The sequence below is a fragment of the Chinchilla lanigera genome, unplaced genomic scaffold, assembly GCF_000276665.1.
Source record: "Chinchilla lanigera isolate Chin_1 unplaced genomic scaffold, ChiLan1.0 scaffold00009, whole genome shotgun sequence".
NCBI classification, from domain to species: Eukaryota; Metazoa; Chordata; class Mammalia; order Rodentia; family Chinchillidae; genus Chinchilla; species Chinchilla lanigera.
In genome coordinates this window covers 25,981,200-26,002,849 of record NW_004955410.1, presented here as the reverse complement: position 1 = coordinate 26,002,849, position 21,650 = coordinate 25,981,200, and positions in this window count along the sequence as shown.

Genomic DNA, 21,650 nt, shown 5'->3' with positions numbered 1-21,650 from the left:
AAAGATTTTCAGCCCAAAGATTCTAGGTTCCTGTATACAGAAAGTTATCCCTGTACAGTCCAATAATCCATAACAGTAGTCAGCTACTAGTATAGCTGGCGATTGCCAGAAGTTGTTAGTGATTTGAACTTTTTATAGCTAACATATTACTATAGCATTGTTTTTTATACATCTTGTGGTTATACTTTTTTGCTGGATGTTCAAGACCAAGTTAAGGCAAGACCTGCATCAATCAATTTTTTGCTATCTATCAAGGTCAATTAAGTCTCCTCAGGAATTACCTTAGAACCAACTATAGCACCTCTTAGTTCTTTTGTCAGTGTCAGCCATCTGGATGAGTCATGTCCATTACTTGACCAAGTTGATGTCTGGGAAAGTTTGAGAGATTTTTTTTCTCTCCTGGTGACTCTCCTTAGGCACACTATGTACCATTGATTCAGCTTCCTCTGTGGTCCCACAATCTCCTTGATCAGAAGATCATGGACTCAACTGAGTTATAGAATGTTGTAGCAGAGGTCTTCTTATGTCCTAGGTCCCCATTGGTCTCAGAGAGCTAGGGCCAAAATATTGGCTATCCTCTTAACCCATCTATCTCTCTAATTTTAGTCTCCAAACCTCAGTTGTAAAACATCCAGAAGAAAAGAGTTATGACATTACATTGTAATGGAGGCAGCAAGATTAATATTACTCTCTTATCTGAATATCAAACACCTTACACCATAAAATGGAACTGTTGTCTAACACCCATGGATATTCTAATATTTAAATCCCTACAGAATGTTAACAGACAAGTTACATATTTTAACACAGAAATTTAGAAATCAAAACCATTTATAACATTGCAGCATAGCAATCTAACATTTTGCAAAATACGAATTTTTTCATTTTGACATAACCCTTTTAACCAATCATCTCTATGTAATACATAAGAAGCTTTTACCTAATTTGTTGTCCTTTAATGGGATATACATCAAAAGTTTTTTGTTAAAAGCAGAGGTCTAAATCTGAATGAAAAGATTTATCAGCATAAGCAATACTTATTTTACATTTTGGAAGACCTGTACACCCAGAATCATGAATACATTTAATACACAATGAGATTAACAATAATGAATTGTCATACACATGTGAAAACATTTGTTTCTTAATTTAGTTTTGTACCAAGAGCATCTTTTGTGAGAGAACCTTATTGTATTTTTTTCTGGAAAACTTTACCTTTTGATTATGACCAAATAGTCTCCCAAGAGACTATCGAGATCACTGGCGGCTCCTTTTTTAATGAACAAAGGTTGGCCACTCCTCTACTCACCAATTGGAGTCCTGTCCAACAATCTCTCCCCCAAAGGGATTTTTGTTTAATTATCTTAATTTTTTCAGGAGAATGAGAAGGCCACACTTTGACCAGCTGGTAACTCAGGTGGAAGCATGCTTTTAAGTCTATATCCCAAATTGTATTAAGACCAAATGATCCACAAGGGCAAAAGAAAAAGGGAAAGGAGAAAAATTGTTGAGCTCACAATAAAAATGTAATAGCCATTTACAGAATGACAGACAAGACAAATAACAAGTGCACAGAACAAACAAACATCCTTACAAAATCAGCACTCAAATGTATTTTTGACCAAATTGAATTATAATAAAGCTATTACAATTTTAGAAATTTATAATTATAAATACACTGGTCAGATTTTGTTGTTCATCAATTAGCAGAGATCTCTTATCAGAATTTGGAAGGAATAAAATCGTTTATCTATAATGATTTTTTTATATTTTATTCTGTCTTAAGAATACTGGTAACTTTTAGCTCAGTTATCTTTATATACTCTATCACCTATGCAGACCTTCAATTCCCACTTTGGTTACCATCCCCTGGGCATTCTGGGTCAATTCCTTCAATGAGCCCCAAGTTGGATCTGGCCTCATTGTTGTCAACTTCTTCTCCAGATATGGCTTCATGATACAGCAGGACAGCGTTTCTAGCAAAACACAAACATATCCTCAACCCCAAATTAGCTTTGTTTTTAACCTGATGGAATTGTCTTTCTGCTGCTGAACTTCCATCTTTTGTAAAATTTTAAAAGTTAATAGCATACATTGCCAAGTGAAGTGGGAGGGATTGAATCCCCCTTCTGTTTTTGTAATTGAATTTTGAGCATTATATAGAGCCATATTAACTTTATCTAAGGCAGGTTAGCCTCTGGCATAAGTGTCCCTAGAGAGGTGGGGCTGGGTCCCACTTGAGAATGTCAAAAAAAGGACCTAAATCATGAGTAGTTAGCTTAAAAGCTGGTCAAAGCCAATTAATATTACCAAATAAAATCTGAAAATCAGTTTGGATTGTTCTGAACAGATTGGAGCACAATATATCTTTGATGGATAATATGAAAGTATGAAAAGTTGTCATACTTTGCATCCCTTTAGAGGCCACCATCAGGCCTCTATTTAGGCCTGATGTCATAGTTTGTACCCCTTTAGAGACCACCATCAGGTCACCATTTAAATGGAATGTCAAAATCAAGCAACTGTTTAAACCCCATTGTTTTCAGATTGCACTCTGTACCTTTATATCTGTTTGTAAAATATCAAAGCTTTCCTATAGTGTACCAATTAAATTTAGGAATGTAAAATAGGCAATCAGTCTTATTAGGAATCAAGAGAACTTTAAGTAATCTTTTTAAAATATCCCCATTATTGTAAATCTTAGGAAATATGATCTTAATAATTTCCTCCCTTATATGAGCTTTGGACTTGAATTACTTTTCTTTTTCTATAATATCGAGGTTCAACACTAAGTTGTTTATTTGAGTCTGCTGTTTTACTAATATGGATGTTCACTGCTATGAATTTCCCATGTAGGACTACTTTCATTGTGTCCCATAAATTGTGGTATGTTGTACTGGCATTATCATTTAATTGTAGAAAATGTTTAATTTCTTCTTTAATTTCATCTGTGACCCATTGGTTGTTCAGAAAGGTGTTATTTAATTTGCATGTGTTTATGAAGTTCTTGTCATTTCTTTTGCCATTGATTTCAAATTTCATTGAACTATGATCTGATAGTATGAATGGGATAATTTCAACTTTTTTGCACTTACTTAAGCATGTTCTGTGAGCTAGTATGTGGTCTATTTTGTAGACTGTCCCATGTGCAACTGAGAAGAATGTGTATTCTGATGTTATGGGGAGGAACACTGTAGAAATCTACTAAGTGCACGTGTTCAAAAGTTTGGTTCAATTCTAGTATTTCATTGTTGATTTCTTTTTTTTGTCTAGTTGATCTATTTGTGACATGGGGTATTGAGGTGTCACATTACAATGGTATTAGTGCTAATATGATTTTTCATGTCTGGTAATATTTCTTTTATATAGTTGGAGCAATGGTATTTGGTGCATATATATTTATGATTGTTATCTCTTCCTATTGGATTGTTCATATTACAAGGATGTAGTGACCTTCTTTGTCTCTCTCAGTCTAGGCTTGAAATCCACTTTGTCTACAAATAGAATATCTACTTCTGCATTTTTCCAGATTCTTTTTGCATTAAGTATTGTTTACTATCCTTTGACTTTCAGTCTGTGAAATTCTTTTTAAATTAAATTTGTTTCTTGTATGCAACACATTATTCAATCTTGCTTCTTGATGCATTCTGCCAGTCTGTTTCTTTTCATTGGTGAATTGAGACCATTAAAATTGATAGTTATACCAGGTGTGCTGGTGCACACCTGGAATCCCAGTGCTTGGGGGCGCTGAGTCAAGAGAATTGTTGCAAGGTTGAGACAAGCCTAGGCTACAAAGTGAGCTCAAGGCCAGCCTGAACTGCACAGTGAGACCCTGTCTCAAAAAGACAAAAAAAAAATTTTTTTTTTGATGGTTATAACTGATACCTATTTACTTGTCCTTGTCATGGCACTTTCCTGTTGCTAGCCCCTCTGTTTTATCTGACTGGTGGATTTATTCTGTTAGGGTTCATGGAGCTGTAGTCCTTATCTCTTTCTAGAATGTACTTCAGAACATTATGGAGGGATGGTTTAGTGTTCATGAATTTTCTCAAATGTTCTTTGTCATGGATGTATCTTATTTCTCCATCAAGGTACAATAGATATTGTGAAAGGGAAAGAAGCTGCTCAAAAGGAAAAAACTGGGATGAGGGAAAAGAGAAAAGAAAGAAAGAAGGGGGAAAATATGTATATATGTATAGCTAAGAGAGTTGTACTACTGATTTCTATTGCTTTATTGAAATTTTGAAAGATAGTTTTGCAGGATACATCAATCTGGGTTGGAGGTTGTTTTCTTTTAGGGCTTGAAATACTTCACTCCAAGCTCTCCTTGACTTAAGGGTTTGTGTTGAGAAGTCTGTGGTGATTCTGATGGGCTTTCTTTTATAGGTGATTTGTTTCTTTTTCTCTAACAGCTTTTAATATTCTATTCATGTGTTGAATTCCCAGAATCTTGACTCTTGTATGCCTTCCTATAGATTTTTTTTATCATGGCTAATTGGAGTTCTATATGCCTCATTTACTGTACATTAAATTCTTTTTTCCTACCAAAAACATTTTCCACCATGATGTCTGTGAACAGGCTTTTTGTGTCATGTGCACTATCTCCTGTTTTTTCATTGACTCTGATAAATCTTATGTTATTCTTCTTTGCATCCCCTAGCAGCTGCTGGATTGATTTCTTGTGCTTCCTGGTTATGTTTAAGAAATCTTTCTTTTCATGATCGCTAACCACAATCCTGTCTTCTATATCTGAGGTTCTGTCCTCACATTGGCCCATTTTGCTGGATATAGTCTCAATGGAACTTTTAACCTCCTGGGCATCTATTTCAATCTGTTTTATGTATTAAATTTCTTTCCTATGTTGGGAATTCCTGTTTCCATCATTTTCCTAAGCTCGTCTATTTTTTATCTGTACCTGCTTGAGAGTCACTATGCATGTCTTTCATTATGGTCACCATCCCTGTAGTTATCTGAGAAATTATTTCTGATTTGATTTTTTCTAAATCCTCCTTTATCTGCTTAGCTAAGTCCATTGTTACCACTTCAAAGAGTCCAGGTGGGAGGCTTTAGGATTGTTTCACCTTATTGCCCCCTAGGTTTGCCTTTGGTGGAGCTGGATGTCTGTGGTTGCATCTTGTTTAAGTGTCTTCTCATTTTGCATTTCTTCTAGATTAATTCCTGAGTTAATGTTTGTAAATTGCCTGTGGTGAGTAGCTTTATTGCTAATGTTTAGAACCTTTAGGAACTGACTACTTCTCAGAGGTGTCTTCCAGATGCAGCTGGCTTTGAAGTTTTGAGTCTGTTACAAGATCCTACCTTTTCAATTTATTGGGGGTCGAGAAGTTGCTGCCTACTTGGCCCAGCCCCTGTTTCTCTGGCACTGGCCTATAATATTTTTTATGACCCTTACGCAATCTCAGTCTTGGCATACCAATAAGAACAACTGATTAGAACAACTGTCACTTTGGTTAAAATGGTACAATCAGCAATATCAGTAGTATCAATCACAGCCTAGAAAATGACAAACTGAGGTAACTACTAACTTGCCATCTCTAACCATATGAACCATATTTGTGGTTATATAACAAAATGTAAAACTAACTTCAAATTTGTATGCAGTAAATAAGCCCTCAATATGGCAATTTTACCCTCAGGAGAGAAAATTTAAAAGGGGTTAGGGGAAAAATAGAAGAAAAGGAAGAGATTAGAAGCAAGACTAGAGGATACAGGAGGATCACACAGACTTTGGGAAACTGGTGCAAAAGACAGGATGGAAAAACAGAAGAAATAAAAAGAAGAAAACAACAACAGCAAAAAAATCTTGAAACCATGTTCACACTCATATAAAAACAAGAACAAACAATAAAGAAAAACAAAACAAAAAAACCAAGAGAGGAAGAAAATGAAGGGAAAAAAAGAAAAGAAAAAAAAAGTCCACTTCAAAGTGTGTGCCAACTATTAGACAATGTGGGCAGACAGAGTCCAGATCCATGCTGATCAATCCCAACAAGAGGATGATTCCAGTGAGCTTGCACCCCTATTTCCGCTGAAGATCAGGCTGGCCTGTGGCTGTGAGGCTAGAACCAGACCCCCCCAGCCCACAGCAGTCCCCAGGCACCCTGCAAGAAAATTTGGCTGGGAGCCACTAGGTGGAGCCCGCAGCTTCTCTGAGTCCCAAGCTTAGGTGGCCTCTCTACAAAATGGCTCCCCAGCCAATCACCCTCTCTTGCAGGATGTCATGGCACAACTCACCAGTACTGCAGTCTGCTGCATCGACTGATGCACTTCACTGGTATGCTTCGTATGGAGGCCTCTGAGGTCACCAGCACTCACCATGCCTCTGTAGTTTTAACCCACCTCTCCCATGCAGTGAGTCTCAGCCCAGAGAGAAAGCGCCATCTGCCTCCTCCTTCTTCATTTAAGTTTCTCACTTCACTCTCCCCATGGACTTCAATTCTTACTTCAGACCCTTTCCTTCTTCTCTTCCTCATGTTGCTATATTCCAGTGTTTAGACACCAAAGCTCAGAGCGGCTCTTTCTCTGCTGCTTACCACTCCACCATCTTCCTGGAAGTCTCACAACCTGTGTTTTTCCTTTTAGTATTTTGTATATATTATCCACTTTCTCTTGGCCTGCAAGATATATGCTGATAAATCTTATGGAGGTTCCCTTGTATGTAATATTACTCTTCTCTTACTACTTTGAATTCTGTGTCTTTTGAGAATTTGTGTCTCCATGAAATCTATTTAATCTATTTGAGGCACTGAATCTGCTGGAACCATCCTGGACATTGGGTCTTCTACATCATGGGTCTGCAGGTGCTAGCCTGGAGTCTAGGGCTGAAGTGGTGAGTTTAGTACTGGGGCAGGCCTGAATCATGTGGCCATAAGTACCACACTGGAGCTTGAGGCTGCTGGAGCTGCCTTGGCCATAAGGCGGGCCAGGAGTCTGGATCTGCAAGTGCCAGCCTGATGCCTGGAGTCACAAGAGCCAGCCTAGCACTAATGCAGGTATATAAGGCTGGGTCCACAGGTACAGGTCTGGAACCAGGATCCTCAGGTTCCTACAGCCTGGGTCTGTGGAAGCTGACCCAGCATTAGAATACAATGGAGTGAGCCCAGATTCTGGTTCTACTAAAGTGTGGACCACAAATGCTGACCTAGTTCTGGGACTAGTCTAAAACCTGAGTACAGTTGTAGCCAGAATAGAGCCTGTGGCCACTAGAACCATCTTGGTGGTATGGTAGTCCACAACCCTGGTTCTAAAGTACCGGCCTGGAGTCTAGGGTTGCAATAGCCAACCTGGTACTGGGGCTTCCCTGGGGTCACTGGAGTTATCTGGCTCTAGGGAAGGCTTAGACCCTGCAGTTGTAGGTTCCAACCTAGAACTGGATAGGGCCTGAATTCTAGGACCACAAGTCTCAGTCTGGAAGTCTAGTGCTGGGCTCTGTAGCAAAACCTGGTGTTTTCCTCACTGTATGTAAAAAAGAAAAAAACAGTCCTAGTGTATAAGAACTGCAACAAGTTGTGAGACTGAATAAAAAGGCAAAGATTGTATAGGTGGGGGCTTACTGGTAGAAGCATGGTCAAGGGTGGCAGCAGCACCAGTGGGCTTATAAGTGGTCAAAATGTACCCGGTTATCTCAAGCTAGTATCAAAATGTCAGGCACACTCCTGACATTGACAGTACCAGGGTCCAGTTGTAAAACCCCACATATCATTCTAACTAAGGCAATCAGAAGCAATCTTGGCAGTTATAACTCAAGATGGTTGCAATCAGATCAAGCTAAATCTCTACTCACTTAGTCCACTATACAGAGGATCTCCCTTTCCATACTGTGCTATCCAGGCTAGGGGAAGGGATTGCAGAAATGGGAATTTTTTCATCCTACCCTCTTTATTGTATCCTTCATTTCTTTGCTATTCCCAAGAGCTATCATCTCTCATATGGATTTAACAGCTCCTGCAAAGGTATTGTCATGTGTGAACAGTTGTTTAAATTGATGTTTTCATGAGAAGACAAGCGCTGAAAAGTCCTATCATCTTGCTAATGTCACTCTCCTAATTTCCATGATTTGCAATTAAAAAAAAAAACCCATCTGTTAATATTGTGGATGACTTGTATGCACTGAGCCATTTCTCCCTTGCTACTTTTGACTTTCAGTAATTTGATTATGATGTGTCTATTTGTGGATCTCTTTGAATTTGTCCACTTGCAATTTACTGAGCCTCTTACATATGCAGATTCATGTTCATCAAATCTGGGGCTTTTTCATCATTTCTTCAACTATCCTTGAAGTCCAAGGTTAAATAGCCCCAGGCTGGAGGCAGGCTTTAGGAGGCAGACCACCTGACATGGCAGACCAGGATTGGGTGGGAGCATGGGAAAAGGGAACAGGATATTACAAAAAGGGAAGTAGGAAGTTGTAATTTGACTTAGCAGAAGAAGGGTAGGGCTTAGCACATGGCCTCTAGTGGGCAGTACCATATTGGGTGGACGCCATTGTGACTCAGCACCATACCACATGACCTCCAGCACCATATTGGCTGGGTGCCATAGCAACTCAGCAGGAATTACAGGAGGGCAAGAAACCAATCAGTTTTGTCTTGTCTTTTGAGTCAAAGTCTCACTATGCAGTTCAGGTTGGCCTTGAATTCACTTTGTAGCCCAGGTTGGCCTTGAACTCGAAGTGTTCCTCCTGCCTCAGCCTCCCAAGTGCTGAGATTACAGGCATGCATCACTGCATCAGGCCAAAGGCTGTATTCTTTGCCATGGGCCATTTTGCTTAGTGATCACCTAATTACTGGGGATACATTTCTTTGAATGCCTAGAACAAATAAATTTCCCAACCCTTACTGAGAAGCTCCATGTAGATGCTGGGGCATACTTTCAATATTCTGGCAGCTTGCAACTCTGCCTTACTTTTCCTATCTTGCTTTTCAAAACTTCCAGATCAAAGATGAATAATTGAGCCTTTTCAGGTATTTCTTGGACATGTGCTAAGCCCTGAACAGGCATGCACTGTTCTGGATCCCTCCAAATCTGTTAGAGCTTTTCAATGTACCCTAGGAGAGATATTATTCTCCAGATTTTCAGTTACACCGTTTGCTCCAATTCAGTGTCTCAGACAGATGCCATGTTAAATAGTTGCTGTGGTTTGTTTTAAACAAATGTCCTGAGAAAAGAATTATTCCCACTGAGTTTTGAACCAGGTAAAGACAAGTCATATTAATGGGTCTTGTCCAGCAAGCCACAAGACAGGTCAAATATGACAGTTCCACTGAAAGGGGGCTTTTGAATACCTCCAAACATTCTGCTACTTGCACTGATATTAAGCCACTTATTTTCACAGCTAACATGATTTTGAGGCTACTAGTTTACAAGGTTACCGCAGAGCTGGGGATGAGGAAATGACAAAAGGTAAATTACAACACAAATTTTGATATTATTATAATATCTGTCCACTTTTCTTGAATATTCTTGTGATTACTGCAAGCCTTTGGTTAATTTCCAGAATTCTGATAAACTTGATTTTGACCATTTTCTTTTGCTAACATTCTTGTTACTTTTAAGTAAGTTACTTTAAGTTATTTACTTTTAAGTAAATAACAAATATTTCCACACGTCCTTATTAAAACTGTTTTTGCATATAATTTTAATGGCAAAAGATATGGGTGTGCCAGCCACTAGTAAGGCATAGTTATATACATTGTTCACTGGGTTAAAAGACAGATGCTAAGAAGTCTAACAAATGCTGGCATTAAAATACATGTTGAAATGACAGCACTAACTATGAAATGGCCCAGAGGCTTCCTATAAATTTTTTCAGAGATGGTTTATACTTTTAGTCTTAGCCTTTTCAAAACCCTGGCCTAAAACTAATTACTTTAATAAAACGTGCCGGCTGGGGATTTAGCTCAGCGGCAAAAGCGCCTGCCTGGCAAGCGCAAGGTCGTGAGTTCGGTTCCCGGTACCGGAGAAAAACCAAAAAAAAAGGGGTATGAAAACGTGCCATCCTTGTCTTCGTCCTTACCTCCAATTTTCCCTGCCTAAATTATTCTGTTTAGATATTTTATTCTAAACAAATAGGACTATGTGATTTAGCTGTTCATAGTTTTAACAGTATCTCATCCCTTACAGACCAACTCAAGAACTTCTCTGATCTGTCCACAAAATTCTCTCCCAGTGAATTTCTCAACTCCCTCATAACTGTCTTATGTGACAACTAATCTGTTGGTATTTTCCAAATCCATATTTGGAGCTTTCTTTATTTCCTTGGTTTACAATGCCCTTCCTCCAGTTATTAAAAAAAAAAAAAAAAAAAAATTCTACTATGCTTCTCCAAAATGAGTCAAGTGTCTATTCTTCAACCCCAGCATCCCTTCCTCTCTTCTTCCTTTGGGGCTCTTCTTAGAGCACATCATGTGCTTCAACATTCACAGATTACCTACAAAGTAGTAAACACAGCTGTTTGCCTTTGCAACAAGAACATTCAAAAAGCATTTGGGTCGCGAAACAGGTAACTCTGAATTTGTTACTTCTCACTACTCATTAATATTTTCCATTTTAAAAATAAAAATAAATACTAATAGTATCCTACAAAATCTAATTTTTACAACGGTTTCACAAGAGGGAAGTTGCTAAACAGCATGTGAAGGAAAAAGGGATGTCACTGTTTTAGAAAACACTGACCTAAATAAAACTAAGATTCTCACCTGTGGAGAATGACATTCTTTAGTTACTGTTTTGTGTATTGCCTGAGGCCTGACCAAGCCATGATTGTTGGTTCTGGAGGAAGTCTAGCATAAGCATTGTAAGCCCCAGGGTCAATACTAGATGCTTTGCTGAGATATACAGGAAGGTAGATAACATGATGGCTAACTGGTCAAGCCACATTCCTATGATAATTGAGTTGTATTGTCCTTGCTAAAACAGTTGATATCCTCCAATTCCTTGGCTGCCTCCCGGGGTTCTTTCTAAATAAAAGGTTACTGAATATGGAAATCAGGAGTCAGTCCTAGAGGCTGATAGAACCAGATCACAGAATTTTGGCTGTCTTGGTTTTCTTTTTTCTTATACATCTGCGGGCACCTAGTTCGGGGGACCTGTTCACCCTGGACAGAGTTGGATGAGTAGTCCGACACTCACCTACAGAACTTTTTAGGATCTTTACTATATGATATATATGGTCAATCTCCATTGTAGCATTATGTCATAAACAACTAGTCCCAGAATTCATTTTTTGCTAAGCATCCCAAAGAACTAATGTTCAACAGAACACACTTAGGAAATGCTCATATAATTCCTTATTTTAAATAGTAAGTATAAATAAAGTGGTCTATCTTTCCTCTCTGAATATCCAAGTTTGCTTTAAATCTACATGCGGTCCCTTTAATACTGAATCAACTAAAAATAAGCTCTGTAACACACAAAACTCAAAAATTAACAAGGGCTTGCATATATGGCAATGGTTCCCTTTTTCATTTTTAACAGATACATAAAAAATAATACATAAGTATGAGATACCATATGATGTTCTGACATATGTATACCCTACTGTGTGGTGTTCACATCAGGTGAAGTTATCTCCTCAAACATTTATCATTTCTTTATGGTTAAAATATTCAAAACCTTTCTTGTTGCTTCTTTTTAAAATACAACTATATTATCACTATCTATAGCTATCCTACTCTTTAAGAAAACACCAGAACTTCTCCTTACCAAAAAGTAATATCCTTTAATCAACCTTTCACCATCCCTCCCTTCCAACAGTTCCCTTTAGTATTCAGCAGAATGACTTAAAGGTCTTATTAAAACAAACTCCCAGACTCCACTCCCCAGAGATTCTGATTTAGTAGGTATGGAGTGCAGCCAAGAATCTGAATTTCTAACAAGTTCCCAGGTGATCCTGAAGCTGCAGGTAAAGGAACCACAAATAACATAGAATCTTGGGGCTAGTACAGATCACATGGAATGTTAGGGACACTTCAGTTCTTTTCCATTTAATCTCCATCATTTTGGTCCTGTCTTGCATCAAGGTCACTTCATGACCCAGCAGGCTACTTGGGTTCTAGCCAACATGTCAGTTTTCAGCAGTGGGAAAGATGTGAAAGCAAAAGAATACATCTCCCAGCCATATCAGCTCCTTTAAAGAGCCTTATTAAAAATTTAACTCAAAATGCCTCAACTTATAGAGATAACAGTAAATGTAGTCTTAGTAAACACAATGCCACTCCAAATCAGTTGCTGGAGATATATTATTAAGAATGAAAGGAGAACTGGATATTGATTAGGCAACTAGAAAATGCCATACTACTTTAGTCTATATACTTCAATTACCAATTCCAATGATTTTGCTTCCAAATTATCTCATAAGTCTGTTCTATGTTTCACCTCTATTTTCATGGATCTTGCTTTCATGATCCCTCACTTCCTCTATTATAATCACAGTCTAACTAGTCTCCCTACCTCCTACCCTGCTGGTAAGCAGACAATGGATTTGGAGGGAGCTGAAGCTGCTTGTGCAGTACTCACAAGTCTTTGGTAATTCCATGTTCCTTCATTATATACAAAGTCCTCATCTAACTATTCCTTCCACATCTTATATTTTATACTACTAAACACAACAAATTGTGTTCCCCTTCAGTGTTTTTATCATACTTTCTCTACTAATTAAAATACTCTTGCCACTCTCTTTTACCAATCAACCTTTAAGATTTAATTGAGGAACATGCAGAGCAAGACGGTCGCTAAGATCCATTAGTGACCTTCTTCCAAAACAACAGCTATTCTCAGAGGAAACTTTCACAGGAGATAAAGAAATCAGGTGAGAGCTCATAATGCCTGCATTTAGTATTAAAAAAATGAAAAGATGTACAGAAGAAGGCAAGAAAGAAAGAGCTGCCCATGTTACCCCTCTCAACTCCTAGCAATCACAATGGAAAGAGACAATTCCTTGGGGGAGGGGGAGAATTACGCCCAGGCCTTAGCCTTGAAACATAGTACCAGGCCTGCCATGGTGAAATCTGATGATTGGCAAAACCCCATGACTCCTATCACCAAGCCAACACCCACAGACTGGGTTACTAGAACTGTGTTAGGTCAGGCTATTTACACCAGTCCTCCTCAGACCTTGTGTGGCAGAATGGGGAACAAGACTCTCACAAACATGACACAGGGATTTGTTCTGGAAACCAGTGGCAAGCCCAACACAGCAAGACCAGGGAACCAGCAGAACCAGAAGGCACCATTTGCAGGCCTAGCCCATAGTCAAAGCCTCTAGACCATTATTTTCAGCTCTGAAGTAGGCCCAGGGCACATCTGCCCTCTTCCTGACTGTACAGACCCTGCAGCCATGAGACCCAGGTGGTATCCCAGCTTAGCATCAGCCTAAGTGACCAAGGATCTGCCTTCACCAACAGTACCCAATCTTGAGAAGCAAGAAGTAGTAAAACATCCTGTTCACTGGGACTAGGACATGAGTAAGAAACACAAGACTTTGCCCTAAAACTTAGCGCCATATGAGGAAGGCTGAGATAAACACGTAATCCTGCAATACCCAGATGGCATTACATGCCAATAAGCATCAAGAGCTTTCAGGAAATCATCTTAGTCAATACTCAAACTAAGGTGCCAGAAACTAGTAGATAGTAAAGATAGTAAATAGTATGGGAGAACTCACAGATACAAAATTTAAAACAGCTTTTAAGAAAATTCAGTGAGACGAAAACAGGTTTCAGTGCTCTAACCAAGAAACTTAAAGAGATGGAAACAACTTTTTAAAAAATCAATTTCTTCAGAAAATACATGCAGTGATATTAAAAGTGTGATAGCAGGCATCAGTAGCAAGACAAAGCGAACAGAAGAAAGATAGTCTGAAATGGGTTTGAAAACACAGTTGGAAGAGAAAAAACCAAAAATAAAAATGAGGAATGCTTATACCTGTTGGCATGGGTAATCTTTTCATTTGCCTGGGCAACACTGAGTGAAGAGGAAGAATTCTCTTGGAACACATATAAAATATAATTTACATAGCAATATAATGTCCTTTGTTTTTTATATTTGTTATTATAATATTTTTAAAGGAAGGAAAATGGCCTGAAGTCTGCAAGTTGGACACATCTGTACAGGAAATCTGGGACTGTGTTAACCACTTATCAGTGCAATTATTTAAATACAGATGACCAAAAATTTCATTTTTGTTAATTTTTGTAAGTTAACAGGAAATATAAAAGGGATGATTTTATCCAATTTATTCAATACAAGAACTAGTTGAAATGATACCTGCCTTGGCCACACTTGGGACAGTTAGCACATAAACAAACATGCTGCCTGAGTGACACTTGGGGTAAACTGTTCAGTGGTTAAAAGAGTAAATATTCAGGTTATGGGGTTCAATCAGGACTTGAGAATGCCAAAAGAGTAAGAAGTTTATTCAGAGAAACAAAGAAAACTTCTCAAACCTGGAGAAAGATACAAAGATGATCCAGGAACAGGAAGGTTAAAGGTCACCAGTCAGATTTAATGCAACAAAATCTATCCCAAGACATCTTATAATCAAGATTTTAAAGGTGAAAGATTAAAAATGAGTCTCTTTATACATAGATGGATGCAACTCATAAGTGAAATAAATCAGACCCTCATGTGTAAACACCGTATTGTTTCCTTGGTGTGAGAACCTGAAAACATATATAAAATCTGAAAGGTACAACAGATACTGTGAAAGGGAAAGAAACTGCTCAATAGGAAAGAACAACTGGGATGAGGGAAAGGAGAAAAGAAAGAAAGAAGGAAAGGAAAAAACATATACACAAGACAGCTAAGATAATTGTACAACTAATTTCTATTGGTTTATTGAAAGGAACAGTTAATGTTTAATTGTTTGATCAATCTTGCATACCTATATCTGATAATCTGAGCAACTACTTTGAAGATAATAATACAACCATTGTTGCCTTCCTATCATCTTGTTTTGAAATTCTGTAGCATTTTTATAGTTTTTGTGTTATGTTTTTGTCTTTGTTTTGTTATTTTTTGTTCTTTTCTCTTTAAAATTGAAAAAAATACCACAAAAGTAAGTCTCATAGTTGCAAAAGAAAAAGAAACAACATATATGGTATCCTAATTCACCTAACAGCAGACTTCTCAGCAAAAGTCTTGGACCAAAAGTATGGTACAAGGTTTTCACAGTACTAAAGGAAAAAAACTATCAACCAAGAATAGGTTGTTCTCAAACAAAAGGGGATCAAGAGATGGAGGGAACTGGGAGGGAGGAAAAATAAGGGATGAAAAAAAGAAATTAGAATATAATATATATGCATATATAAATATTATTTTCTCTTGCTGAATTAGCCCCTTTATCATAGAATGATGACTTATCTCTTTTTAGTGATTCTGATTTAAAGTGTTTTATATAAAACTTTTTTATTTCTTTTTATTCTGTTTGCATAGATTCCATCCTTTCACTTTCAGTCCTCAGAGGTCCAATTCAGTTTTCTATAAGCAACTTATGGCTGGGCCTTTTTATCCACTTGAAAAAGTCCCTCTTTTAACTGGAGAACTTAATTCTGTTGATAGGGTCTTACTACAGCCAAACTTAACTTGTTTTCTGGTTTTGCTGTAGTTCTCCTCTTTTCCCCTTTCTTTTAGTCTTCTTTTGCTGTTAAGTGATTTACTATAGCATGTTTAGATTCATTCTTATTTTGGGTTTGTCAAATGTCTATATTTGCTTTGTTAAAACAGCTTTCATTATAACTATTTTTAGAGAATAGCAACTTATTACGATCATAAAGATACGAATAGAAACAGGAGGCATGGTGGCACATGCCTGTAATCCCAGCACTCTGGGAGGCTGGGACAAAGGATTCAAGCCTGCCCTGGGCAACTTACTGACTCAGTAAGACCCTGTCTCAAAATGAAAAAAAAAATAATAATAAAGATTGAAGCTAGTGATGTAGCTTTGTGTGAAGGTCCTGGGTTCAATAAACAATACCACAGACAACAAGAGAAACAACAAATCCCCAAAATCAGAAACAAAAGATCAAGAGAATATACAGTAAAAGAAACGACCAACACAGTAAATAGACAACCCACAGAATGGGAAAATGTTTTTACCAATTACTTCTCAGTCAAACAGCTAATATAAAGAACTCAAAAAAATCAGACACCTCCCCAAATTTAAAGACCCAGTTCAAAAATGGGCATCTGAAATGAACAGCCACATTTCAGATAAAGGACAAACAGGAAATAAATACATGAAAAAACGTTCAACATCACTGGTCATTCGAGAAATGCAAATTAAAACACTGAGATTCCATCTCATTCTAAAAAAACTAGCTATCATCAAGAAATCAACCAATAACAACCTAGCAAGGCTGTAGGGGAAAAAGGAACCCTTTCCCACTATCAGTGGGAGTGTAAATTGATACAACTGAAATGAAAACCAGTATGGAGATTCCCAAAAAAACTAAAAGTAGAGGTTCTATTTGACCAGCTAGTCCCCCTTCTTAGTATCTTCCCAAAAAAGTTAAAAGCATCATGCCACCATGATAAATGCACCCTCATGTAATAGCTAATTTGTAATAGCTAAATTTGTTTTTTGTTTTTGTTTTTGTTTTGTTTTTTTTTTTTGGTTTTTCTCCGGTACCGGGAACTGAACTCCCGACCTTGCGCTTGCCAGGCAGACGCTTTGCTACTGAGCTAAATCCCCAGCCCCGTAATAGCTAAATTTGTAATCTTGGAAACAGCCTAAATGTCCACCAAGCAATGAGTAGATAAAGAAAATGTTTCTATATACAATGGCGTACTACACTGCCATGAAGGATAAATTTGAGACATTTTTAGGTAAATGGATGCACCCCGAGAACATAATTTTTAAATTTTAAGTGAAATAAATCAGACATACATGTTTAAATGTTTCATTGTTTCTCTTGTATGTGAAACTCAAAGGGTAAATAAGGACCATAAATATTGGGAAGTAGGAAGAAAATGTTCAAATGGGAAAAGAAGAGGGAGGGGAGAGGAGGAAGAAAAAGAAGGGAAAAGGAAAACAGAATAGAAGAAAAAATAGAAACAAAGCTTTTGTAAGTGGGAAGGGGAATATGGGTTGAAGGGAGTGGAGGGGTATGGGGAAGAGTCATCAAGATATATTATGTACAGGCACAAATCCTGTATGATGAATGTGATCATTATGTATGACAAAAGAGTACCAATAAAGTTTAAATATCAAGAAAAAAATATATTCATAAGAAAACTATATTTGCTCTCCATTTCTCCCTGCATTTTTAACTTTTGATACCTCATTTTACATTTTATCACCTATCTCTTAACATATTAATGTAGGTATTAGCTCATGTTCTAGTCTGTGTACTAAAGATATGATTTTTTATTTATACACAATTTGCAGTACATAATGATTACATTTCTTGTGGGAAGTTGATACATGCACATAGGGATGAGTTGATACATGCACAACTTTTTTCATTCTCTTCCCCTCCTCTCCCTGCTTCCCTCCATTTCCTCTCCTTTGAGAAAGACCTATTTCATTCCTATTATCTCTCTTATTTTGCTCTTTATTTATATTTTGGGTTTCTCATATGAGACAAACCATGCAATATTTAAGCTTGTGTACCTAATTTATTTCACTTAACATTATGGTCTTAAGGTGTACCCTGTTTTCCACTGATGACTCAGGTTTCTCCTTTATGGCAGTGTAGTACTGCATTGTGAGTAAATAACACATTTTCTTTATCCATTTATCTGTTATTGGACATACAGGCTGCTTCTAAGATTTTACTATTCTGAACTGTGTTTCATATGGATACACATGTATCACTGTAATATGATGTCTTTAATTCTTGTGGGAGGATACCTAGAAGGGGAAGAGCTGGATCAAATGGCATTTCTAATTTTAGGTTTTTGAGGAACCTCCATAGTGGTTGTACTCATTAACATTCCCACCAGCAATGCAGAAAGGATCTTTTTTCTCCCTCAGCCTAACCAGTATTTGTTACTTGATTTCTTTATAGCCATTCTTTCTGGGGTAAGATGAAACCTCAGTGTTGTTTTAATTTACATTTCTCTAATGACCAGAGATTATTTATGTATTTCTTCATGTATTTATTGGCCATTTATATTTCTTCTTCTGAGAGGTATCTATTTGTTTCAGCTACCCAAAAAGAACAAAGCTGGAAGCATCACACTATCTGACTTCAAAACACACAATAAAACTGGAGTAATCAAAACTGCATGATACTGGCATAAAAACAGACACATAGAGCAATGGAACATAATGGACAGTCTTGAAGTTAACTCATGCATCTACAGCAAACTGATTTTTGACAAAGTGCTAAGAAAAGGCACTGGAGAAAGGACACACTTTTTAATAAATGGTACTCAGAAACTGGTCACCTATATGTAGAAGAATGAAACTAGACCCCTCTTGCCAACTGCAAAAATCAACTCAAAACAGATTAAAGACTTAAATGCAATAAATGAAACTATGAAACTACCAGAAGAAAACACTGGGGAAACACTTCAGGATATTGGAATGGGCAAAGAATTTTTGGACAAGACCCCCAACTCACAGGAAACAAAAGGAAAAACTGACAAATGGAAGTACAGAAAACTAAAATCTTTTGCACAACAAAGGAAACAATCAACAGAGTAAAAAAGACAACCTACAGAATAAAAGAAAATATTTGCAATTTATCTAACAAGGCTGGCATCCAGAATACATAAAGAACCCTCAAAACTCAGCAAAACATAAACTGATTAAAAACAAGGCAATATGGCTCCTCCTCCACCCCGCCACCACCAAGGGAGGGACCTTGGATTCAGGAAGCCTTGGTGACCTGCCTGGGAGCCCAATTCCTCTGGCCCCACCCCCTGCTGCCATCTCACCAGGAAGCCTCAGTGAGCTGTCTTGGTGCCCAGGTCCTCTGGCTTTGCCCCCTGCTGCCACCAAAGGAAGGGGCCATGGACTCAGAAAGCCTTGGTGAGCTGTCTGGGAGCACAGGACCCCTGTCTCTGCCTCCCACTGCCATCTTAGGAATGAACCTGAATCACCGGAAACCTACGGATATTTGAAAATGACAAAAAGCAGCAGCAAAATGCAATCTCAGCCAAACACCCCACTCAGAACAGGTCCAGGAAACATCAACATGGAAGAACATGAGAATCACACCTGAAATCTCTGAAATGATAGCAACTGAAGTAAAGAACGAACTACATCAGGCTATAGAGGAAATCAGATCAGAAATAACTGCTCAGGTAAAAAAAGAAATGACAACCATAATGAAAGAATTTCTCGGCATATCAAAAGAAGACATAGATAAAAAATAGAGGAGCACAGAAAAATGGTGGAAACCTTGAATGAAAAACATAGAAAAGAATTAAAATGCATGAAACAGATTCAAAGAGACATTCAGAAAATTAAAACTTCCATCAAAAGCTGCAAGAACCGCTTGAATGAAATGGAAGATAGACTCTCAGACCTTGAAGATAGCATTGTAGCTAGTGATCATGAAAGAAAAGACCTCCTAAAAATAACAAAGGAACAGCAAATAACAATTCAACAGCTGCATGAGGCAAAGAAAAACAATGTAAGGCTGACAGGTGTCAACAAAAGAGCAGGAGGCAACATGAATGACAAAAAGACTATGTGCAGAAGTAATAGCAGACAATTTCCCAAGCATCACAAGAAGCTTATATACACATAAGTGAGGCATACAGAACCCCAATTAGCCATAACCAAAATAAATTTACAGCCAGACACATAATAATCAAGATTCCAGAAATTCAGCAAAAGAATTCAATATTAAAAGCTGTTAGAGAAAAGAAACAGACCATCTATGAAGGGAAGCCCATCAGAATCATGGCAGACTTCTCAACACAGACCATCAAGGAAAGAAAAGCTTGGAGTGAAGTATTTCAGTTCCTGAAAGAAAACAACTTCCAACCCAGACTGCTGTACCCTACAAAGCTATCTTCCAAAATTGATGGAGAAGTAAGATACTTTCATGACAAAGATCAACTGAAGAAATTTATAAGTGCCAAACCAATCCTACAAAGACTACTGAAAGATATTCTACAAAGAGATAAAAATGATCACAATCTCAAGACCAACAATAGAAAAGAACTACCAAGCAAGGTCAGCAATTAAACAGAGGGAGAAAGTATAGAACCAACAGTGGGAAAATAACATGAGAAGGATAAGTGAATACACATCAGTAATAACCATTAATATAAATGGCCTCAATTCACCAGTCAAAAGAAATAGACTTGCAGAGTGGATCAAGAAACAAAATCCAAAAATATGCTATATACAAGAAACACATTGGGGCTGGGGATTTAGCTCAGTGGCACAATGCCTGCCTGTGGCAAGCGTGAGGTCGTGCGTTCGATTCCCAGTACCAGAAAAACAAACAAACAAAAAAAGAAACACATTTAGCTCAAAATGAAATCCACAGACTGAAAGTCAAAGGATGGAAAACAATATTCCATGCAACAGGAACCCAGAAAAAAGTAGGAGTAGCTATTCTGTTTACAGACAAGGTGAACTTTAAACCAATAATGATCAAGAGATAAAGAAGGTCCCTATGTTCTTGTTAAGGGGAAAACTGCAAAAGCAAGAGATAACAATTATAAATACATATGCACCAAATGTAGGAGCACCCCATTATTTAAGGCAATTTTAACAGACATGAAAAATCAAATAAGTAATAACACAATTCTAACGGCATTTTAACACCCTATTGTCACAAAGAGATAGATCAACTAGACAAAAAATCAGCAAAGAAATAACAAAACTACACTGAGATTCCATCTCACCCTAGAAACAATGGCTATCATCAATGGAAACAATGGAAATCAACCCATAACAAATGCTGGCAAGGCTGTGGAGAAATAGGAACTCTTCTCCACTGTTGGTGGGAGTTCAGACTGGTGCAACCACTGTGGAAGTAAGTCTGGAGATTCCTCAGTAAACTAGGATTAGAGGTCCCATCCAACCCAGCTATTCCCCTCCTGGGTATTTTTCCATAGGCACTGAAAACATCATACCACAGCAATATATATGCACCCATGTTTATAGCAGCACAATTTGTAATAGTCAAGTCTTGGAAACAATTCAAATATCCATCAACTGAGGAATGGATAAAAAAAGACATGGTACTGAGGCTTTTATAGGTAAGTGAATGCAACTAGAGACCATATTCATTAGTGAAATAAATTAGATTCACATATGTAAACACTGTATTTCCTATTAGAAGAACCTGAAAGAGTAAATAAAATCTGAAAAGTACAACAGATACTGTGAAAGGGAAAAGAAACTGCTTGAATAGGAGAGAGCAACTGGGATGAACAAGGGGAGAGGAAGAAGAAGAGGAAAAAAAATGTATATGTATACATAGGATAGCTAGGATAATTGTACTATCAGTTGGTTTACTGAACCATTACTGTGTAATTATTTGAACAATTTTGCATGCCTATATCTGGTTATGTGTGCAACCATTTTGAAGATGACATCATGTAATATCCATTATTAATATCCTATCATCACGTTTTGAAATTATGTATCATTTTTATTGTTCTCTATGCTGTTTTATTTATGTATTTGTTATTTTGGGCTTTTCTTCTTTTCTCTTTAAAAT